General features: G+C 50.2%; 2 long non-coding RNA genes across 3 annotated transcripts in view; both read right to left on the bottom strand.

The window, feature by feature from the left end:
- LOC103352100 (uncharacterized) overlaps positions 1-23,439 on the bottom strand; it is a 385,595-nt gene that overhangs the window by 231,340 nt on the left and 130,816 nt on the right. The window lies entirely within an intron of this gene.
- On the bottom strand, positions 3,895-20,317 carry LOC127487202 (uncharacterized). Its single transcript, XR_011379692.1, has 2 exons — positions 19,851-20,317; positions 3,895-5,446 (listed from the first exon to the last, which is right to left on the bottom strand). It is a non-coding gene; the product is annotated as an uncharacterized lncRNA (long non-coding RNA).

Below are 23,439 nucleotides of genomic sequence, written 5' to 3'. Positions count from 1 at the left end.
GGCAGTAAGTATGCTTGGAGACACTGCCACCACCCATCCCCACAACTCTTTCCATCTCGGGCTGCAATGCCGCAGCCACTACCCCTCCCTCCACACCCTCTCCTCACCCAGCCTTTGGTGGCCACTGATCTACTCTTCATCTTCTTGAACTGGATGACTCTAAACCCTCATTCAAGAGGACTCCCACAGAGTTCAACCTGTGTGACGGGCTTATTTCACGAGCCCCGTCCATCTGTGCTGTGCTGGAATATCCTTCCTCTCTAAGGCTGACTCGCACTCCACACACACATCAACAGGCAACAGGACACTCCTGAATCCTCTCTACAATGCTACCAGCATGGTACACAGGTGATCTCCTGTCTGCACTTTCAGTTCTCTGGCTATACACTTCTGGGCCACTGGACGATCTAGATTTAATATTCTCAGGAAATGCTCAACGGTGCGACCCAGCTGTGCTGTTTGACATTTCTACCAATAATGCACAAGGCATCCAACCCCTCGCCGACACTTGCTGTCTTCTGCCTTTGGTTTGCTGGTTTAGTAGCAGACCTCTGAAAGGGGTGGAGTGGTGCCGCAGTCCTTTATGGAAGCAGAGCCTGCAGAAGGGCCTGCCGGAAGCACACCGGGGGCCTTGGCACCACGCCCAAGAACGGCACCTGCAGTCTCCATTACACGGAGCGGGTGAGGCAGCCCCCGACTTGTGTAACGGATGCTGGGGTCTTCCCAACAGGGTGGTAGGGGCGTTCCCATTTCTCAGCCTGATGCCAGACTGTAGGGAGGGCCTTAGAGTCCGGCAGAGGACACGGACAAGAAAGCAGCCAGAGCTGTCATGGTAGACGGGGAACACGGGGCCAGCAGGTGTTAACCGCAGGCCTGAGGGAAGTCACCAAGAAGGGAGGGGGTCCCAGACACAGTCCAGGTGTGGATGCCAAGTCTGAAACTGCCTTTGACCTTTCCTGGTAGATTCCAGCAGCTCAGGGTTTAATGCGGCTCAGGAAAGAACCCAGCGGCACACCTGAATAAAGGAGATTCACAGCAACGTGCGTGGCCCGCTGAAATCCACCTGCTACCTGTGAACCTCGAACTCTGTGGCCCAGGAGGGACACGCCCACATTTGACTTCCTGCTCCCTCTGCAGCACACAACAGGGTGGCCCTCACTAAAACGTTTCCCCAAGCACAGATGGCGCCAGAAACACGGCCCTGTGTCCACCGTCTGCCTTCAACTTGGATTTCCAGTACAAAGATCGCAGGTCCTAGGGCAGAGACGTGGCGGGTGCAGAGTAGAGACAGGTGTGCTTTCAAGTGCCTCTGAAGGACGTGTGCTGGCTGTCACACACAGCGCCCCGCACAGGGACCAGGCACTGTGAACACAGCCTGGAAAGTCCTGGAAGTAAGACCCAGCCTGACTCGGGGGACACGATGGTTATGTTCCGGCCCCCTGGGCTCTGTTGGCGGCTTTGGCTAACACACACGCACAGTCCTGAGGCTGCGGGCCCAACACGAAGGCATCTGTACAGCAAACACAGGCCCTAAGGAGAGGCCACGCTGCCTCTTCCTGGTCTGACACACTTGTGACAGGCTGCCAGGTCTCTGCCTCCTTCTCCCTGCCTGTCTCCAAACACTCAGATGAGGAAACCAGTTCCCTGCCCCCAACAGAGCACGACCCCAACCCCTAATATCACTGGCAGCAATCCTATTCCCAAACACACTCAGGTTCTGAGGATCCACGTGGGAATTCAAACTGGAGGACAAACAGGATGGACTGTGCTGAAAACCCAAAGAACAGAAACGAGACTGGGAACTTCACTGAGGGTAAACGCGGGACGCTGTCTACGGTCTGATGTCAAATGATGTGACGTGTGAACATCTTTAGAGGCTATCCCAGCTCTCCAGGAACAAGATTTAAATTCAGGCATCTGGTGCAAATGAGTCTTGGGTCAGATGCTGTGTGAAAAGTTAACAGAAAATCTGTGCCCTCCCTGCTTTCGGCATGTCTACCAAGATGCAAACAGATTTCATCTGCACTAACTCTGAATTCACTAAAAATTCTACTGCCAAGCTGTGGAATTTTCCATCCAGAGAAATAGCAGAAATATCATCGTTATTCACTTGTTTAGCTTCTCCTTTAATAAACATGTCCCAAGTACCTGTAACTTGTTGATCAGTGTACTGTGCATTGCGGGTACAGCAATGAGAACAACACAGTCCAATGTACCTTCAGTAACTATTACCAAACAGTCACAAAAACCGGGTACGTGACTCCAATCAGGGACAGGCGCTGTGAAGACCGAGGTGTCTGCCGTTGCAAGCACATGCACTCTGTGTGACCCGTGGCGCTGTCTCACCGTGGGCATCAGACAAGAAGGCTTGCTGCAGGTTAGCGTGACTGCAGTAGGCAGGCTTATTCTGAGTGCCCACGACTCCTCTCCACAGTCCTTCAGACAAACGCAAATCTAGCGCTGCTAGGCAAGATGCTGAAGACGTCACCACTATCTCAAGTTGGCTGACCGGAAACTGCAGACTTTCTGGAGAGTCTGATGCAGGCAGTCAGCCCTGTACAAGCGCAGAGTGTTCTCTGTTTAGCACAAAAGGCAGAAGTCAAAGCGATCGCAAGTGTGTCCGACTGGAAGGCTCTGACCCACGGCCACTGCTCTGGAGAGGAGATGTGCAGGCGATTTCTAGATAAAAACAGTCCCAGGTCTCCCAGTTCTGAATTCTAAGGACAATCTGAACGCACTTCCCCAAAGCCTCCAGGCAGGAGTCCCTCTGCTCTACCTTGATTTCAGCCTTGCTGGACCCTCAGCACAGAACCCAGCTGGGACCAAGCTGCACTTCTGACTTGCGGGCACTGAGATAAGCAATGCACTGTGTTTTACAGCTCCAGTGTGCAATCCTTCGCTGTTCAACTCAAAAAGGTCATTCAGCAGGTGTGGCAAAGGACGCGGACGCAGGATAATCACTCCAAAGCTTCGGTGTGCTGACTCATCTCAGGAGCTGCCTGAGAGCAGCAGTGCCGCACAGCCCCAGCAGACCTTGAAGAATCTGTGTCATAAATGGGAACTCACGAAAAGCAAATTTTACCCATTTCAAGATGTCACAACCGTCAATCTTTTCCTTATGACGAGCTGACACCTGCTTCCTTGTACTTTCCATCTTCTAAGCTGGAACAGAGCTGAGATGTAGACTCAGAGAGGCTGTGGACCAAACAGACCACTGCTTGCAGGAAATGGGATTCATACCATCCGCAGACCACCACAGGGCCAGGATGGCACCTGCATCTGGAAGCTAACTCACGCGGGCACCTTCCCATGAACCGAGCCATCTGGTCCTTGTGAGACACAAGCGTCCACCTTAGACATGAGACGCACCCAAGTGGGAAGGGCTACTAAGTGGTGAGGACACAACGCAAGGCGCACTTGAATTGCCAGTTCCTGTACGTGCCCTTCCAGACAAGGTCAGAGTTCCCTGGTTGCGCAGTCTGGAGGGAACCAGATAAAGTGGTCCAGTTAGTCACTGACTGCAATTCCTGGAGAGAGGGATCAGTGTAGAGGGTGTTGTCATTTCTGCATTAGCATTTTCACCCAGTGAGAACTTGTGCTCTGATGTCAGGAGGGTGCGCACATTTCCACAGGGGTTAGGTCACTCTCTAGAGGTTCACTGGACACAGCATTTCCAAGTCAGCAATTCCCAGGCAGAGGCAGCTGGGAGCCATTTAATGTACTCATTCTCTCCAGTGAAGAGCCAGGAATGCGTTTGGTTGCATACACAGTGCTAATCCCCTAACAGCTCGCTAAACTGCCCAGCAGCAGGAGTGCACGGGGGACGTGCTGTGTACAGGGTCCGAATCTCCTCCTTGTCATTATTTGCTCTCTCAACAGTTTTACTAGGCCTACCAGGAAGCATGCAGCCTGCTGTTTGGTCAGGTCCATCTACCGCAGACACCGTGCACATTCATCTGTGTTTCCTTTCTTTCAGATGCACAGCAACCATGTTTAAGAATCATTATTTACCTGGGGATTTTGAAAAATGAAAACTCACTCACCAAACGCAGTGATTTCAGCTTCTGGTTAAGAAGACATAAAACGTCCCATAATTAGCTTTCAAATTTACATATGTGGGGTGTTTGTTTGGATCCCACAGAACAGAAATGGAAGGAAGCATAATCAGATTTGCTGGACTTGCCAGACCGTGTCCCCTCTAGACACAAAGCTTGCGTTAGTGAGGCTCCCAGGACAATGACGTCTACAGCGAAGAGGACACTCACCCTCCTTTGTGAAGAAGGCTCTGTGTCCCTCCCTCTGACCGGCCCTGGGAGGACACGGGACTTCTCCTGATGCTGGCTCCCACCAGGGGACTACATGCAGCTCCCTGATTGCAAATCCCAGGGTCATCCAAAGAGAAGAGGGCAATGGTCGGATGCCACGGGCTTGGTGGACGTGGGAGAAGTGCTGGTACACAGACCGTGTGCCCGTGGTCTGACCTTTTCACCTCCCTTCCTGGGAGGAGGAATTGTGGTGTGGGTGTTATGAAGACACACTCCAGTTATCTCCCGATTTCTCTTGTTGGGCTGAGACTGGGAGATCACCATGTCTTAACTGTGCGTTTCCATTGTGATAAATGAATAGAGACTAACTTATAAAGAACAAAGGCTCCCGCTGCTGGAGGCTCAAGTTCCAGACCAGTGAGTGCCCCTGGGGAGGGCTCCCTTGCTGGTGGGGACTCTGTGCACAGCCATGGCAAGACAGAGCAAGCAGTGCCAGTTAATCCACCAACAAATCACCCCCCTTGTGAGGGCACAGCCCTCAGGAACCAACGACCTCTGCCCGACTCCACGTGTCCTGCCTCCCAGGACTTCCCACAGGCAATCAGTTCTAGCAGGGATTTCCAAACCACAGCACCTCCCACAGTAAAATCTGCAGACCGCAGACACACTGACCGGTTTTCCTCCTCACGCCCCGTACGTAAGTACTGCTGCTCTTCTACTTCACAAATAGGGAAGCCACGCACAGAGCTCAGGCAGCCGGCTCGGCTTGACCAGCTGGAATCCAACACAGCGGAGATCAGAGCCCGCACGCGCAAGGCTAGCAGCTGCATGACTCCACTAGGGCATTACCAGTTTTCAGCAAAGTGCTCAATTTTCTTGTCAAAAGGCAAAAACAATACAAGGTCAAACTGATTTTAAATTTGATTTTGGTAATAATACCATTTTAAATCTATGCTGTTATTATGTTTAAAAACAATGGCCACCACTTCCTGCAATGTTCTCCCCCGGTACTGCTGTGGAGGCTGGTGCCATAGTCACCCTCTGCCTCCTAAGGCCAGCATCTCACCCTTGGACTGGAAGAGCTGGCTTCTTGATGGGCCACGGCACCGATGCCCCCTCTGCTGACACAGTTCCTTAAGGGCTGCTTGTTCTTGATATTCGATGTCTCTGTGGCCCAGTTTCTAAAATGAGAAGGTAGATGGGCACCATTCTTGTCTTTATGATCCGTGGATGTTCAGGTTTATTTAATCTTTACTTAAGATCCTATAAAGAACCATTTAAGATGCATCAAAATATAATTATATTTTCCTTTAATTTGAGAACTTTTATCAAAACTACTGAAGGCTGTGTGTCCCACTGGGCTATTTGCAACCCCCTATGCCTGCCATTACTTGGCATTTAAACCACTTTCCCCGGTCTCTGCCCCAAAATGCCACTACAGCTTTATCAGAGTCCAGGTCAAAGTGACAGAGCTAAGTCCCGCAGCCTTCGCATGTCAGCAATCGTGACCTGCACCAGCGGCTGCGCTGCAATTCCCGTTCACTGCAGGAGACAGAAAGCGAGGTCTGCCCCACTGATCTCAGCTGCACCCTGGTTCACAGACTCCAACACCCAGTCACACAATGACACGCCCATGTACACAGCAGAGGGCATCAGAGTGGAACCTTATTTCCGTCTTTGTCTCCCAGCGGCAAAGGAACGTGGAAAAGTTCCAGGCTTTAGGGTATTTGTCAGGTTATGCCTATCAGACTTTTTGGATTGCGGGTTTTATAGAAATATATCTGCTCCTGAAGAGTAAGTATAAGTAGCTACTTCCAAGATAGGAAGCTCACAGAACGCATTATAAATTAGGAGAGATGACAGTCTATTAAAGACAGCACAGTAATGCTTACGCCTTGAAAAATAAATAGCATTTCTAAGTTAAAGTTGCTTGAAGTGTCAAGAGTTCACTGTTCTGACACATGTGTTGCTGATCTTTCTGAAAATCCAAGGACAAGCAGGGGGAGGATTCAGGCCCCACTCTCATTCAAGGAGAGCTTTTAGATGTTCTGGGGCCCTCCAGGAAGACACATAGCTCTCCTTGGAGGAACTGGGAGCCTCATCCTACAAAGCAGATCACATAATACTGGGGCTACCTGCACCCCACCCAGCAGCCCCTGCTGACGAGGGCTTTGCAATTACCATACTCATCCACTCATCCCGGTGACCACGAGACAGGTTCTAGGGTTTTCTGTCAACTCAGGTGAACGGGTCGCATCACAGTCAGCAAGTCACTTGCCCATAACTGGGGTCGGAGCCCAGCCCTAGACGCACAGAGGGCCCAACTCCAGTCTCGGCCACGGTGCACTGCTCTCCTTCCCTCCTCATCCTCAGCTCCTCTGCCTCCAGAGGAAGAAATTCTTAAAGGTCTCAGAGCTGGAGAACACGGCCCAGGGGAGGACCAGAAAACCACACAGCAAAGGACGAGCAGAAAGGGCAGGGGGCAGACTGTGGGCAAACACAGGCTGCTGCACGGTGCCTGGGGGGTGCCCGCGGGTTTGTGAAGCGGGGCCGTGTGAAGTACAAAACAGCACGGGCAAAAACCGCCCAAGGAAGGGAGTGAGTCTACGAATGGACAGTGGTCTTGGTCTTGACCACTGGATTTTGGGGGAAGCGATCAGGAAGAAGGCTCAAGCTGGAGGGGACAGTTTGTGTACACAGAAGCCGGCGAGTGGCCCACGGGGAATGACAGGCAGTGAGGGTGAGCTCAGCACTCCTTGGGGGAGCACTGACAAAAGGCAGCAGGAGAGGAGCCAAGTGTGCGGGGGCCAGGGGCTCTCATGTGCTCCCCCTGATACATCTGTTCACTCACGGAGAAGTAACCAGGAAGCACGGATGAAGGCTGGCCCAGTGATGGCCACAGTGTCAGGACCTTGTTCTGCTCGGGAAACTTTTCACCTAAACCGTCCCCTCCAATCCAGATTCAGCTGTCAAAGAAGCCAGAGTTGAACAGCAATTAAAATAGCAAAAACCAATTTTATATCGACTGAGGGGGCTCGATTTGAAAGTCCACACGGATAAGTGGGGGTTTGTGGGTAGGGAACAAGGTGGGGGTCAAGGAATGGGAGAACCACACTAAGAGGCAACGTCAGGGCAGGAGAGGGGAGCAGGGTGATAAGCTGTTCTTTCTACTAGATTCATGGGATACTTTCAACTTCTGAAGCCTCTTGTAGACAGGCAAACAAATTCAGAAAATCACCTACATAGGACAGGCCTGAAAAATGCTTCCCCCAACAGTAAGGCAGCAGGCAAAGGCAGAGAGGGTCCTGTGACCTTGCCCACCCACCAAACAGTCACAGTCTTAGGAAGGTCCCTGCGACTTCCTCCCTCTGCCTCCCCCAAAGACCCTCCTGTGACAGGCATCCTGCCTGTAATCAGAGGGGACAGGCATCCCACGTGTGAGCACACAGGCCTGCCTCCCTCCTCCAGCTCTCCACGCACACTTCTGTCGCAGGGTTCACGGTCACCATCCTGGTGGCACAGCAGCGTCCCCTGGGCCCTCCGTTTCTAAAGGCTCCCTCGTCACGTACAAGCTATAGTAAACAAGCTGCACGTTTTCCCTTGCTAATTTCTCCTTAGCTCTCTAAGACATGAACCTTACAGACAGAGAGGAAAACATCTTAATTTTCCAGGAGCAGTTTCTGGGCCCTGGGATCAACAGCTCCCTGCCTACCACAGAGCCACACGCCAGCAGCTGCCACAAAAACACCCCTGGAATGTTTGCCAGCATGTTCCCTTTTCTTTCTTATTTGGTGAAATCAAAAGTTATGTGGGGTTAATGGCTCGCTGTATAAATGGCACTGTTTTACATACAGCACACATTCCAGCTACACAATCAAACGTCTCAGCATCACACAAACACGTCGCACTCACTGTGTCAGGTATTAGAATCAGTGAGCTCATTTCCAATGTATTTCTTAATATAGATCCAACCGTTTTTACATAAAGTCATTTTAAAAATCTATCCTCTTGGGCCAGCACTGTGGCTTAGCGGGTAAAGCAGCCATCTGCAGTGCCAGCATCTCATATGAGCGCCGGTTTGAGTCCTGGCTGCTCCACTTTTGATCCAGTTCTCTGCTATGGCCTGGGAAAGCAGTAGAGGATGGCTCAAGTCCTTGGGCCCATGCCCCCATATGATAGACCTGGAAGAAGCTCAGCTCTGGCTGTTGTGGTCAACTGGGGAGTGAACCAGCAGATGTAAGATTCTCTCTGACTAACTCTCTTTCTCTCTCTCTTTCTCCTTCTCTCTCCCTCCCTCCCTCCACCTGTCCTTCTCTAACTCTTTCAAATAGATAAATAAATCATTAAAAAAACCCTATCCTCATAATTCTCTAGCAAATTTATGTAACATTTTAGATAATTGTCTGTTGTTATAAGAAAATCACTATTTGACTAAAGTTTGTGATCCTACATTCTAGATAAATTTTTTTTTTTTTGACAGGCAGAGTGGACAGTGAGAGAGACAGACAGAGAGAAAGGTCTTCCTTTGCCGTTGGTTCACCCTCCAATGGCTGCCGCGGCCGGCGCGCTGCGGCCGGCGCACCACACTGATCCGATGGCAGGAGCCAGGAGCCAGGTGCTTTTCCTGGTCTCCCATGGGGTGCAGGGCCCAAGCACCTGGGCCATCCTCCACTGCACTCCCTGGCCACAGCAGAGAGCTGGCCTGGAAGAGGGGCAACCGGGACAGAATCCGGCGCCCCAACCGAGACTAGAACCCGGTGTGCCAGCGCCGCAGGCGGAGGATTAGCCTAGTGAGCCGCGGCGCTGGCCATTCTAGATAAATTAATCATTCAAGTGTTGAAGTGCTGAAGAGGGTAACAAGGCATGCGGCCATTGGTGACCTGGGCTACAGTGGAAAAGGAACCGTGGCACCATCCGTGGTCAGCGTCATGGAATAGCACTCAGTATCAGGCATCTATGCCAAAACAGCACTGAGCGACAGAAGCGGGTCCCCAGCTCCCATGCAGATCCTGAGAACCAAGACTGCAAATGCACGTTTCTGTCTACACAGTCTCTCGAGCCTGAAACACAGAGTCAGAGCAGATAAACCTTTAGGAACTAACGAGACTAGAGACAATGGACATGAGGACAATCCAACTGCAAATGAGAAACGCTTCCGCGGATGACTGAAGCAAAGATCGTGTTTATTGGCAATCACGAGCCCAACAGAGGACACATGCGGGCACCAAACCAGGCATGGAAACTAGGCACCAGAGACAGCGCTGGCGGGAACAGCCCCGCAGGGACGAAGGCCCGAATCACGGCCTCATGGACGACACCGTGCTGCACAGCCCACGGCAGCCATCACCTTCAGAACTGCACGCCGCCGTCCACATCTCCCGCCGCAGTCACCGACCGGCCCTTCTGCTGCACTGCATCTCCATGTAAGGGCCAGGTGGGTCGGGCTGAGGCTGAGCCTGGTCACAGCTCTATCACGCATGCACGCGGGATCTTACCAGACGCCTTCTCTGTGTCCGCCGAGATGAGCACACGGCTTTCGTTCCTGACTCTGCTGACCTGAGTTTTAGAGGTTCTGATTTGCAAGTGTGAACCACGGCTGCACCTCTGGGACAAATCCCACCTGATCGTGCCTTGCGATCGTCTTGATGCGGCGCGGCGCGGCATGGCGTCCGTCTGCTAGCATTCTGCTGAGAACGTCGCGTGTCTACTCACTCATCAAGGACTTGCTCTAGAGTTTTCTGGGACTGCTGTGTCTTCATCTGTTTGGGTGGCAAAGTGATGATCCCCGTCAACAGCAGCCTGGCGGTGTACCAGCCTTCCAGTAATCTGGAACATTCTGAAAAGTACTGCAGTCAGCTCCTCTTTAGATGTGGTACAGAGTTCAGTAGTAAAGCCATCAGGTCCTAGGCTTTTCTTTGATGGCAGACTTTTAATTACTGGTCCAGTTTCATTACTCCCATGTCCATTTAGACTCTCTGTTAGCTCCTTGAACCCGCTGTGCACAGTGGCGCCTTACAGGCCTTCATATCTCTGTAGCATCAGTGATAATGTTTCCTTTCTCATGTCCAATTTCAGTTATTTGAGGCTTTTTTTAAATTAATCTGGATAAAGGTTTGTCTATTTTGCTTACTTTCTCACAAAAATGAGCTTTTTGTCTACGGATATTTTGTATTTTTAGTGGCAATTCCATTTATTCCTGCTCTAATTTTTATTATTTATTGCTTACTGCTGTTCTTATTTTTCAATATCCTTGAGAGGCATCAACAGATCATTTACTTGAGAACTATTTTTTTTTTCATGTGAGTACTTGCTGCTGTAAACTTCCCTCTTATTACTACTTTTGTTGTGCCCCAAAGCTCTGGGTTTGCTGTGTTCCCATAGCAGGAAGAGGAATACTCTCCACTGAGAATTCCTTTAGGAATTCCCAAAACACCAGAGAGACACGAAGAGTTAAAAATAATCAACATGGGAACTGGTGTTGTGGCACAGCAGGTCAAGTCCCTGCCTACGACGCTGGCATCCCATACGGTGCTGGTTCCTGTGCCAGCTGCTCTGCTTCCAAGTCAGTTCCCTGCTAAGGGCCTGGGAAAAACAGCAGAAGAGGGCCCAAGGGTTTCGCCCCTGCCACATACATGGGAGACTCTTTGAAGTTCCTGGCTTTGCCATGGCTTAGCCACAGCCACTGCAGGCATGAACTAGCAAATGGAATATCAGTCGCTATAAGTCTCTCTCTGACCCCCTCTCTCTCTAACTCTGAATTCCAAATAAGTAAATAAATCTTTTAGAAAATCAACGTGTAACGCACAATTTTTTGTTTACGTATATCTGCATTAGATCCTTTTGTTTTTTATTTTTTGACAGGCAGAGTTAGCCAGTGAGAGACAGAGAGAGAGAAAGGTCTTCCTTCCATTGGCTCACCCCCCAAATGGCTGCCACGGCTGGCGCGCTGTGCCCATCCGAAGCCAGGAGCCAGGTGTCTCCCCCCAGTCTCCCATGCGGGTGCAGGGCCCAAGCACTTGGGCCATCTTCCACTGCCTTTGCAGGCCACAGCAGAGAGCTGGACTGGAAGAGGACCAACCGGGACTGGAACCCGGGGTGCTGGCACCGCAGGCGGAGGATTAGCCCAGTGATCCGTGGCAACGGATCTTTCGTTCTTTTTAAGAACGAAAATTCCGGGATGTGGCTGGTATACAATGGCAAGTTCTGTGGCAGCTGTGCCTCCCAGGACCTGTACGGGACTCACAGGGGCAGGGCTCATGTGCAGCTCATTTCAGCACCTGCGACCATCCAGGGCACAACTGCCTTGGACTTCAGGGCCGGGGCACAAAGGCCGACTGGAAGCCTGCAGCTGCACATTAAGCCTCACAGTTCTGGGCTGCAGCAACTCAGACAAAACCCAGTGTGAAGGGGCTGGACACGTCCACCCACAGCCCAGGTGGGAGCAGCTGCAGCATCCCAGGTGGAGTCTGAATCTTTACTTCCATCACTGGGAGGAAAGGAATTGGGAAGGAAGAGACCCACTACGGCTGCAGTAAGACAAGTATTACGATTCCATCCAAAGCAAGAACACCCTGTTTACTCCCAGTGCTTCTGAAATCATGGTGGCGCATCACACTGGCATGCTAACACCCACCTTCCCAGGGGACATCCTTTTCTCTCCTAATTGCATTGAAGATGTTTTCCATGACTGCTTCCCCACTGAATACCCCTTCTGTTTCCTTCTCTTTGCTGCTTGCTAAAACATCAAATCCAAGATGATGGAGGAGGAGGCCAAGGCATGAGAAGATTCCCCAAGTTTTTCTTTTTTTTTTCTTTTTTTTTTTTTTTTACAGGCAGAATGGACAGTGAGAGAGAGAGAGAGACAGAGAAAAAGGTCTTCCTTTTTGCCGTTGGTTCACCCTCCAATGGCCGCCACGGCCAGCGCACTGCGGCCAGCGCATCGCGCTGATCTGAAGGCAGAAGCCAGGTGCTTCTCCTGGTCTCCCATGGGGTGCAGGGCCCAAGTACTTGGGCCATCCTCTACTGCACTCCCGGGCCATAGCAGAGAGCTGGCCTGGAAAAGGGGCAACCAGGACAGAATCCGGCACCCCGACCGGGACTAGAACCCGGTGTGCCGGCGCTGCAAGGCGGAAGATTAGCCTATTGAGCCACGGCGCCGGCTCCCAAAGCTTTTCTAAAGGGAGAAGAAGGTATGCAGGTGACACAGTCACAAAGGCTGTAGCAAGGGGTACTGGAGGGTCACAGGCACAGATGCAAAACAAGGGGTCCTCAGGGGTCACAGCCACACAGGATACAGCAGGGCTACGGAGAGGACACAGCCACACAGGCTCTAGGTTGGGTACAACCGGGACTGCACACTTCAGAGTCACCTGGAAGAGGTGTTACAAACGTTTCTGCTGGGGTCTACCCCTTCTCAGTTCTATCAGACGAGGAGGCAGGGTCCAGCTCATTAAATTTGAGATGCAGTTCTCCAAAGTCAGATGTGCTGTATCTTAAGCCTGATGTGACCCTGAGTCCTTGGGCCACGCACACTAGCCTTTAACCCTAGAACTTGCCCCTCCTCTGGAACTCTGGGTACTCACGATGGGCACCTCACATCCAGTTCAGCCTGGGAAGTGTGGGCTGTTGTGCAGGTCGTAACTGCGTGATGAGTGACAGTCTCATGCTGTCGTCATCTCAATCTTGGCATCATTCTTCACTGTGAGGTGAGAAAGGTCCGTTTTCCTTCCAGGGGAAATTTTCTCACGTAAAACAATAAATGAGTCATCCCTTCATAGGTCCCTGTATGCTAAATTTCATTATTTCCTCATCCTCTTCAAATTATTTTCCTATCACCACAGAAACAGGTTATTTCTTTGCATAGACTATGATAAGGATTATAAATAGCAAAGGAAGCTTGCCTCCCTCATGCCCCGAGCATGCGACATGGGCCTCGTGGCTGAGAGGCAGTTAGCGTACTCTAAAGAATAATGCAACTTTCCAGCTCCGTGACTAGGAGCCCACTGAACCATCTCGAAAACCATCCTGTGTCTATGCTGACAGCAACGCTGACTGCTGATGAGCACAGTGCTGTCCCTGGGTGTGGGGCAGCGGGGGCAGCAGCGACACAGCCCTGCCCCTCACATGTGAGTCATGGGCCTCAGGCAGGCTCTCTCTTGCCTAAACTGTGACAGGCAGTGGCCAGGTAGAGAGAGAAAGTGGACACATACAGGCCCTCTGAGGTTCCAGGTTCTGGAATGGCACACTGGGCCCCCAACACTTACGTGGCTAAAGCCAGTCTGATGATCCAGCCCCACCCCAAGCACAACTAGGTCAAGGCAGTGGCATGCTAACAGGACAGCAGGCACCCTGGGAGCACTCCAGCCTGCAACGTCACCTGCCTGCGTAGCAGAGGTGAGGACAGCTCCTGGCTGCCAGGTCACAGAACGGGCAGGCCTTGGGGTGCAGGTGTGGCCCCACCGTGATGACCACAGTGCTCCCAACCCCTTATTGTGCTGTGTTCAGGAGCCCAGAGGGGGCCACTGCTGCTTAACTTGGTAAACACACACAATTTTTCTATGTTGAGTTGAGTACCAAAAAAACAACTAAACTGATAGGGCCAACACTATAGCATTATCAGGTAAAGCTGCCGCCTGCTGCACCAGCATACTACACAGGTGCCAGTTCAAGTCTCGGCTGCCCCACTTTCAATCCAGCTCCCCCCTAATGCCCATGGGAAAGCAGCCGAACATGGCTCAAGTGCTGGGGCCTCTGCTCCCACAAGGGAAACCAGGAAGAAGCTTCCGGCTCCTGGCTTCGGATCTGCCCAACTCCAGCTACTGCAGCTGTCTGGGGAGTGAACCAGTCGATAGAAGATCTCCATCTCTCTCTCTCTCTCTCTCTCTCTCTCTCTCTCTCTCTAGCTCTTTTAAATAAAAGTATAAAAAATAAAAATAAGAAGTAACTAATTTGAAGCACAATACATGTATCACTGAGTCTGGGGATCTTTAAGCTGCAAAGGACTTAATTAAAAGCTGATGATTTAATGGGCAGCTTCCATCTACCGCGTACTCTGGGGGGTGAGATTCAATCTACAATCAGGTCTCTGATTTCACTTTGGAACAGCATTCTTGTCGGTGGCTGGCAGAAAAGGCCCCAAAGGAGCCAGACTTGTCCCTGAGCAGAGAGCACTGAACCAGACAGCAGCAGCTACTCAGAGTTAAAATGCAAAGATGTTTTGGGCCACTTGTTCCGGGGAGGTCTGGGCATTTGGTTACAGACATTTGATTGTGTATTCTCACCCCTTTCCCATGACAAATGTTCTCAGGACACTCACGTCTTTGGACAGACAGGGCCTGCACTCCTTTTAGATAGCATCAACCTTCCTGAAGCAACAAAACATTTGCTAACAAAATACTGCAAAGCTAAGAACCCTCCGTAGTTTTCATTTTACCTGTAGACTGATGGTGAGAGAAGACACCATCTCTCAGAAGAAGGAGGGTCACCCTGCTGGGTTAAAAATCTCAAGGCATCGCGCGGCGAGGGCCCGAGTCGGTGCTGCCTTGGCGAAGGCTGCCTGTCCGCGCGGTCCTGCTGACTGAGGAAACCTGCTCCTCCCACCCGCTGCCCAGCTGACACAAGCACGCCCAGGACTCCACACCCCGCTGCCAGCTCTCAGGGGAACTACAGAACACCTCGTCCAGCTCTGGACCTACAGACTGACCATGGGACGCCCTTAAACTGCGAAGGAGCTGGGCTTACGGATTGGAATCTGTGGAACTGTATTCCTCCCTAAAGGATGAAAGACCCAGTGAACGCACCATGCCAGCTTGGGGGTAGTGAGGGGGGACTCACGTTACAGCACAGTTCATCCACCCAGCAGTCACCGCTGTTTTTAATATGGGCTTCGTTTTCCTCGTAATTCTACTTTGTGCAGCATTAAAAGCATTGGTTTTCTACAAATGCAACCTCACTAGTTTGATTGCCAGAAAAATGTGCGTGTTATATTAGAGGCAGAAGATGAAGATGATGTCTTTTAACAACAGGCCAGTGGAAGTGCCCAGCTCTGATGCGTCCATCTTTGAAGGCTGTGCGAGGACTTCTGATGGCCTCGGTGTGCCCCGCTCACTGGCACCACACACTGCCGATGCTCGCTGGGCCACACCATCAGTGGAGAAGATGAAATTCAGGTTTTCTTTGTAAGATTGACATACATTCAAGAGGTCCCTGCCTAGGCCAATGTGCCACAGCGTTTCCCCTCGGTCCTCCTCCAGTCATCGGAAGGTTTCAGGTCTTAGGTCTAGACCCTGAGATCCACTGTACATTGATTTTTATACAGGGTAAAAGGAAGGGGTCCTGTTTCGTACTTCTGCAATGAGAGTCTCCACCTTTCACTTGTAGAGCTCTGTGTTTACAGGAGCACTGAGCTTACCACTATAAAGGAACAAAGTTTACTGTCACCACCAATTGAAAGAAAAAAAGGAGGAGGGAGAGGGTAGGGGGGAAAGTACCACTGTATTCTTGGAATCATACCTTTGAGACTCATGACATCGGTTCTCTATAAATTAATAGATCAAAAAAATGCAATAGAACAGATTCCTGATTTCCAAGAGTGGCATTCATACTTTTAAGTCTCTCCAAATGAAGCAGCTTCACATGCGTGAAGTCACAGAAAATCAAAAGGGCTTTATGAGTCTGTCCTCACTGAGGCAGATTCTAATTGCCCTGACCTTGCTCTTACAATCCCACGGTCGCTGGCCGTGCTGGGGCCTACAATCTGAATTCCCCAGCTGGCTTCCAGGTCCCCTGGTGTGAGCACCAGAGCATGGCATCGCCAGCGCATCTCAAAAAACAGTCAGCCTTTCACAGCCGCCAACTTCACTGTATCTTAGAGGAAAAAGAAAGTCTGCCACATTGCAGGATGAATAGTAATAAAGGCAATACCCAGAAAAATGTCCAGAGAAGGCACACAGTTGGGGATGCAGAAGGAATGGCTGCACTGAACAATTCAGAAAGAAGCTCAAAGCATGCTTCTGCCTCTAACGGGCCAGCCCCTGCGTGGTGCATCCTGGGAGTGAGCACCGACTGATGGCTCACTGTACTCACCTGCTCAGGGTGAACCGCAGGTGTTTTCTCCCACATGCCACTCAGTGGCCCCTCAGGGTAGGTATCAATGTGTCCCCTCACTGTGGCAACGAAGACACAGCACAAAACAGGGAAGCCACTTCATTCTCCACACACAGCACTGACAGTGGTTTCTTCTGAGGACTGAGGGAGGCTGGGAGCCAGGGCCCTCTCCCGGCGCCTGGTGGCCTCCCGTGTTTGCCGCTTGCTCAGAGTGTTCCCCCTGCACCCTCACACTGTCCCCTGTGCTCGTCTCTGTCCAGTGTGTCCCAAGGCTGGACAAGGGCCCACTCTGATGACTGCATGCAAACAAGGTCGCACTCACACATGCTGGGTTAGGACATCAGCATCCTCTGAGCGCAGCACAGACGAACCTGTGACAGAGGGTAGACTGAAGCGGAAGCTTCCGATGGATTAATCACTGAGCAGGAGGCAGGGAGACACGAACGACATCCATGGGACCACGCCCTCGAGTGCTCACGGGGCAGTGACTGCCAGCTGAGCTGTCTACGAACAGCAGGACCCATCGTGGTGGCACAGTCCCACAACAGCAAACCTTACAAACTGCAGACCAGGCCTGCTCTTGTACATGGAGCTTCATCAGCACGCGCTACTGTCTGTCATTCCTGTGCTACCCACGCTGCTTCTCCCCGAGAGGGCTGCGCTGTCGTGGCGATGACGACACGGCTCACAAAGCGGAATGTATCTATCACCCATCTCCCTTTCCAAAGCTGGTGTGCTGGTCCCTGGGAGGCAGCCGCGAGAACTGAGCACAGGCCAAGGTCAACGGGATCAAGAAGGAATCTCAGAGACAGACTCTCAGGAAACAAGAAGTTCAGCACAGAGGATTGCATGTGACCCTTTGACAAACAAAGAAGTACAACTTGTCTGTGTGTTTCCACACACCCGTGGCACCTGCACGTGCCAGAACACAGTGGCTGGACGCGGGGTCTCAGCGCTGGCAGCTGGGCCATCCAGAGCACAGGGAGTCGCATTCCAGCACTTTGCACTTTGTCTCTGTGTGAAACTCATGGAGATTCACACTCATACTCAATGCTCTCTCTGAACACACAGAGTGGTAGTAAAACATTTAAAAATTAATCCACATTAAAAACAACAAAAACAAGTTTAAAACAAAGAAAAACCCAAGTAGACAGGGAGCTGTACATCCAGGGCCCCTGTCCAGTGCAGAGACTGCGGCCAAAGAGCGTCTGGGGCGCACAGGGGCCACTGCTGTGCGGCCAGGCAGAGGGCGTGTGAAGCTCACCTGATTTCAGTGAGCCAATGATTGTATCAATTACAAGCTGGATTGGCTTCCTTTGTGCACCTGGGGTAGTGGCCAGAGTGCTGGAGGCCCCCACTCCACTCCTGGGCTTCTCCGTCCAGAACACGTGGCAGCGCTCACGGTGCTTGCAGGAAGCCTAAAATCACGGTCCTTACTCGCGCCGGCTTTGCTGTGGCAGGGGATCCACAGCACCTGCCCAAAAGCAGGGGTTACACGGCCCTCACACGCTCACCTGGGGACTGCCTTGCCGACTACGACCTCGTAAAGCTCTGCTTTAATGTTGTAGACCTGAGAAGATGTGGGAAGGAGACAAAATCACTTCCCAAATCAGCTGTCCCCAGATGCCACGGTTCTGCTGGAAGGCACCTCCCTCTGGTGCTGAGAAAATACCAGACACTGTCCATCAAGCACACAGTTACAATGCTCAGGCAGGCAAAATCAGCTTCGAAGTCTAGGCTCCCAGCAAGCAATCTCCATCAAATCCACTTTTCAGGACACTTGGGAGGTGTTTTAATGCCATCTTTTAGACATTCATATCCTCAAAATACACACAGTAATCATAAAATAATTCAACTATCATTTCTAATATAATCATAAAATCTTTATAATTTTTTCATAAATTTTTAAACTTTTTATAAATTATAACATTTTATGTATAACTTTTTATAAATTTATAAACTTATAAATATAACTTTATAAGTTTATATTTATAATTCATATTATTTTTATTTAATATTTATATTAAATTATTATATAAATTGTTTATAAATTATTTATATTTAAATTATTTATATATTATTTAGATTTATTTATAATTATAACTAAATTTATAGACTTCTTATAAATTATATAACTTTTTATAGATTTATAAACTTCTTATATATTATAAAATTTATAAAAACAAGCAAAGAGAGTCATCCAAATTTGGAAGACCTACAATAATCACATTGCTATCTGTGTTTACTACTTAGGAATTATCAGCTCAAACATACATTTCAGATTTTGGAGGGTTTTCAAACAAAAAATAAAGTTTAGATTAGGATATTTATTAAATGATTATCTGCCTAGAATTCAAACAAATATTTAAGCAAGCAGAACTAGCACGGGGAGATTGATTCTCTTGTTTGTGAGATTAAGGCAACAGACAAGGAAAAGCCAGCAATCGACATGAATATTTTTAGACAAATTAACTCTTCCTTAATATTCCAGAAATTATCAGTGTTGCACAGCTGCAAGGTGGGGATCCTTTTTCTGATTCTCTCAGATCTGAGCAGCCTCCAGGGAAGAGGACTGAGACGCTGCCCTGGAAAGCCCCTCTACAGGGTCTCTATTTCAAAGACCAGCTCCTCCTTCCTGTGGTGCCCATGGTGGTGAGATCGGTGCATCCCACCAACCCCTGAGCCTGATCCACACACCCACGTGCTCCTGGACGGGGTGGCGTGTGCACTGCCCACCTGTCTCATAGCTGCACATCTGTGGCTACAGGTGGCTGGTGATGCATCCCTGTCTGTTTAGCTGGGGTGGGAACAGGTGAAGCAGCGCTGGTAACAGCGGCACTGCATTCACGGAGAGGGCCTCCCAGTGAAGGCGAGCATTTTCCAGCATCAGCTTGAGACTTCCTGGCTGCATCTTCAAGTCCCCCGGGTGGACCGCGTGCATGCATCTGGGCCTGTGTGTGTGAGCCGCAGCCCCTCCCCTTTCACACTGTCACCACTCTTCCACAGGGGACCACCCAAGGAATTCTGCCGAGCACCACGGAGCAAGGGCACAGGCCCAGCGTGCACTGTGTGGACCTCGGGCTGCTGAGAGGGTGATGCAGCGGCACCCATTCTAATGCCCAGGAATCTTAGAGCCTCGCAGACGCAAGGCAGGAGTCGCATGCAAGGGATACGCCCCAGCACCCTCACTGGAAGCCTCATCCTGTGGGTGAAACCCAACCCTGCAAGTACTGTTTTCTTCTTATATATCCCTGCCTAGGATGAAGTTTGATGTATAAAGTAGGTACATAAAGGAATATCAATAATAATAAAATAATTATAATACACTGTAATACAAGTTACTCAAAACTTGAGTTGTTAATATCTCAATTTTCCCATGAAGTAACGCTCTACCCCCACTGACCGCAGGCATCTAAAAGCCTGAGATCAGGGGTTGAAGGAGAAAGGGAGTAACTACTGCCGAACCTGGTGAAGCCCTACCTGCCTCCAAGTTCCAGCGTGAAGATAACAGCCAACTGACACATGCTTTGACACCAGCTCAGTCATCTCCTGACTTCTGACAAGATACTTTGTTCACCATCTGGGTGTCTGGGAGGACTTGAGAAGACTCCTAAGGGACAAGGTAACCAAGAATGGGACAGAGAGGCCCAAGCCTGTATGGTACTTAAAGTGAAGTCACACTGTCACAGCTGTGTTGTAATGACAGTGAGGTCACAATGTCCAGCACAGGAAGACAGCCTCTCTGGAGCACCCGCAGTGAGGTCATGCTGTCCACCACAAAGTGGGGCACACACTGTGAGTTAACAGTCTCCATTACAGACACAGGTGCTCTGTGTGCTGTGAACACACTGTGAGTGAACAGTGTCCACTACAGTCAGTCACAGGCGCTCTGTGTGCTGTGAACACACTGTGAGTTAACAGTGTCCATTACAGTCACAGGCGCTCTGTGTGCTGTGAACACACTGTGAGTTAACAGTGTCCATTACAGTCACAGGCGCTCTGTGTGCTGTGAACACACTGTGAGTTAACAGTGTCCATTACAGTCACAGGCGCTCTGTGTGCTGTGAACACACTATGAGTTAACAGTGTCCATTACAGACAGTCACAGGCACTCTGTGTGCTGTGAACACACTATGAGTTAACAGTGTCCATTACAGTCACAGGCGCTCTGTGTGCTGTGAACACACTATGAGTTAACAGTGTCCATTACAGTCACAGGTGCTCTGTGTGCTGTGAACACACTGTGAGTGAACAGTGTCCACTACAGTCAGTCACAGGCGCTCTGTGTGCTGTGAACACACTGTGAGTTAACAGTGTCCATTACAGTCACAGGTGCTCTGTGTGCTGTGAACACACTGTGAGTGAACAGTGTCCACTACAGTCAGTCACAGGCGCTCTGTGTGCTGTGAACACACTGTGAGTTAACAGTGTCCATTACAGTCACAGGCGCTCTGTGTGCTGTGAACACACTGTGAGTTAACAGTGTCCATTACAGTCACAGGCGCTCTGTGTGCTGTGAACACACTATGAGTTAACAGTGTCCATTACAGACAGTCACAGGCACTCTGTGTGCTGTGAACACACTATGAGTTAACAGTGTCCATTACAGTCACAGGCGCTCTGTGTGCTGTGAACACACTATGAGTTAACAGTGTCCATTACAGTCACAGGTGCTCTGTGTGCTGTGAACACACTGTGAGTGAACAGTGTCCACTACAGTCAGTCACAGGCGCTCTGTGTGCTGTGAACACACTGTGAGTTAACAGTGTCCATTACAGTCACAGGTGCTCTGTGTGCTGTGAACACACTGTGAGTGAACAGTGTCCACTACAGTCAGTCACAGGCGCTCTGTGTGCTGTGAACACACTGTGAGTTAACAGTGTCCATTACAGTCACAGGCGCTCTGTGTGCTGTGAACACACTGTGAGTTAACAGTGTCCATTACAGTCACAGGCGCTCTGTGTGCTGTGAACACACTGTGAGTTAACAGTGTCCATTACAGTCACAGGCGCTCTGTGTGCTGTGAACACACTGTGAGTTAACAGTGTCCATTAGACAGTCACAGGCACTCTGTGTGCTATGAACACACTGTGAGTTAACAGTGTCCATTACAGTCACAGGCGCTCTGTGTGCTGTGAACACACTGTGAGTTAACAGTGTCCATTACAGTCACAGGCGCTCTGTGTGCTGTGAACACACTGTGAGTGAACAGTGTCCATTACAGTCACAGGCGCTCTGTGTGCTGTGAACACACTGTGAGTTAACAGTGTCCATTAGACAGTCACAGGCACTCTGTGTGCTATGAACACACTGTGAGTTAACAGTGTCCATTACAGTCACAGGCGCTCTGTGTGCTGTGAACACACTGTGAGTTAACAGTGTCCATTACAGTCACAGGCGCTCTGTGTGCTGTGAACACACTGTGAGTGAACAGTGTCCATTACAGTCACAGGGCTCTGTGTGCTGTGAACACACTGTGAGTTAACAGTGTCCATTACAGTCACAGGCGCTCTGTGTGCTGTGAACACACTGTGAGTGAACAGTGTCCATTACAGTCACAGGGCTCTGTGTGCTGTGAACACACTGTGAGTTAACAATGTCCATTACAGACAGTAGCAGGCGCTCTGTGTGCCGTGAACACACTGTGAGTTAACAGCATCCATTTCAGTCACAGGCGCTGTGTGTGCTGTGAACACACTGTGAGTTAACAGTGTCCATTACAGTCACAGGCGCTCTGTGTGCCGTGAACACACTGTGAGTCAACAGCATCCATTACAGTCACAGGCGCTCTGTGTGCTGTGACTACACTGTGAGTTAACAGCATCCATTACAGTCAGTCACAGGCGCTCTGTGTGCCGTGAACACACTGTGAGTTAACAGCGTCCATTACAGACAGTCACAGGCACTGTGTGTGCTGTGAACACACTGTGAGTTAACAGTGTCCATTACAGACAGTCACAGGCGCTGTGTGTGCTGTGAACACACTGTGAGTTAGCAATGTCCATTACAGTCACAGGCGCTCTGGGTGCTGTGAGCAGAAAGCACTCCCACCAGAGAGCACTCCAGGCTTTGCTGTTGGATGTGCCAACCCTCGGCAGCACCCACGCGAGTCCCAGGAAGATGTGCGCTCGTTTCCCCCACTGCAGCACCCACGCGAGTCCCAGGAAGATGTGCGCTCCGTTCCCCCCACTGCAGCACCCACGCGAGTCCCAGGAAGATGTGCGCTCCGTTCCCCCCACTGCAGCTCAGCCGAGGATTCTCGCTGTCGTGCAACCCTTCACTTTCTTGCTACCTTATTGTTGTGACACTCGTGTTCTTGATATCTTACTTTCATTGTATTTTAGGTATTCAATCTGCTTTATGTATCATTTTTGGTCAATTTTTCCATAAACATTAGATTTTTATTGCATACAAATTAGGAACTCTCTTGGTAGCTGAATATTAAAAGTGGTTTTTATCTAATATGTGTACAAGTTATTGCGGGCCATTTAGTTTCTCTTTGCTTATCTCTATCGTCTTCATCCTCAGGAAGCAAGGTGTGACTGCGTCGTGTTTACCCACGCCCTTTCACAGTACTGGGATCACAGCGGCAGGCAGTGCAGGGCACTGATAACAAAATCTCCACTGGAGACACCCAGGCCAGCGGAGAAACCCACGGCCAACAGGAAGCTTGTCACTGCGCACGAAGTCTCTGTCCCTTCTGGTAAGGGCAGTTGTGAATTATTTATATAACCACCACATAACAACTCATTGACTCCAAGACTGTAAAGCACTCCGTTAACGTTTTAAGCATTTCCCTTTATTCTCACATGTGTAAATTATTTAGGCAATGTTAACATGTTTTATGTTTCGAGTAACAAGCAGAGAAAGCATACATCATATTTCATTTTAATTGGCTGTTTACCTTATCCCAAGGAAATCATACATCTATTTCCGACATAGTTCACTGTGCGTGCTCCCTGATAGGTCCCCATGCCTCTCCTACATTTGATCTAGTCATGAAGACACGTGACTGTGAGATGTCAGTGTCTTCAACAAGAAACTGCACTCCCACCCAGAGGCAGGCCAA

This window comes from Oryctolagus cuniculus, chromosome 10, assembly GCF_964237555.1.
Source record: "Oryctolagus cuniculus chromosome 10, mOryCun1.1, whole genome shotgun sequence".
Lineage (NCBI taxonomy): Eukaryota > Metazoa > Chordata > Mammalia > Lagomorpha > Leporidae > Oryctolagus > Oryctolagus cuniculus.
This window is presented reverse-complemented; position numbering and strand designations above follow the sequence as displayed.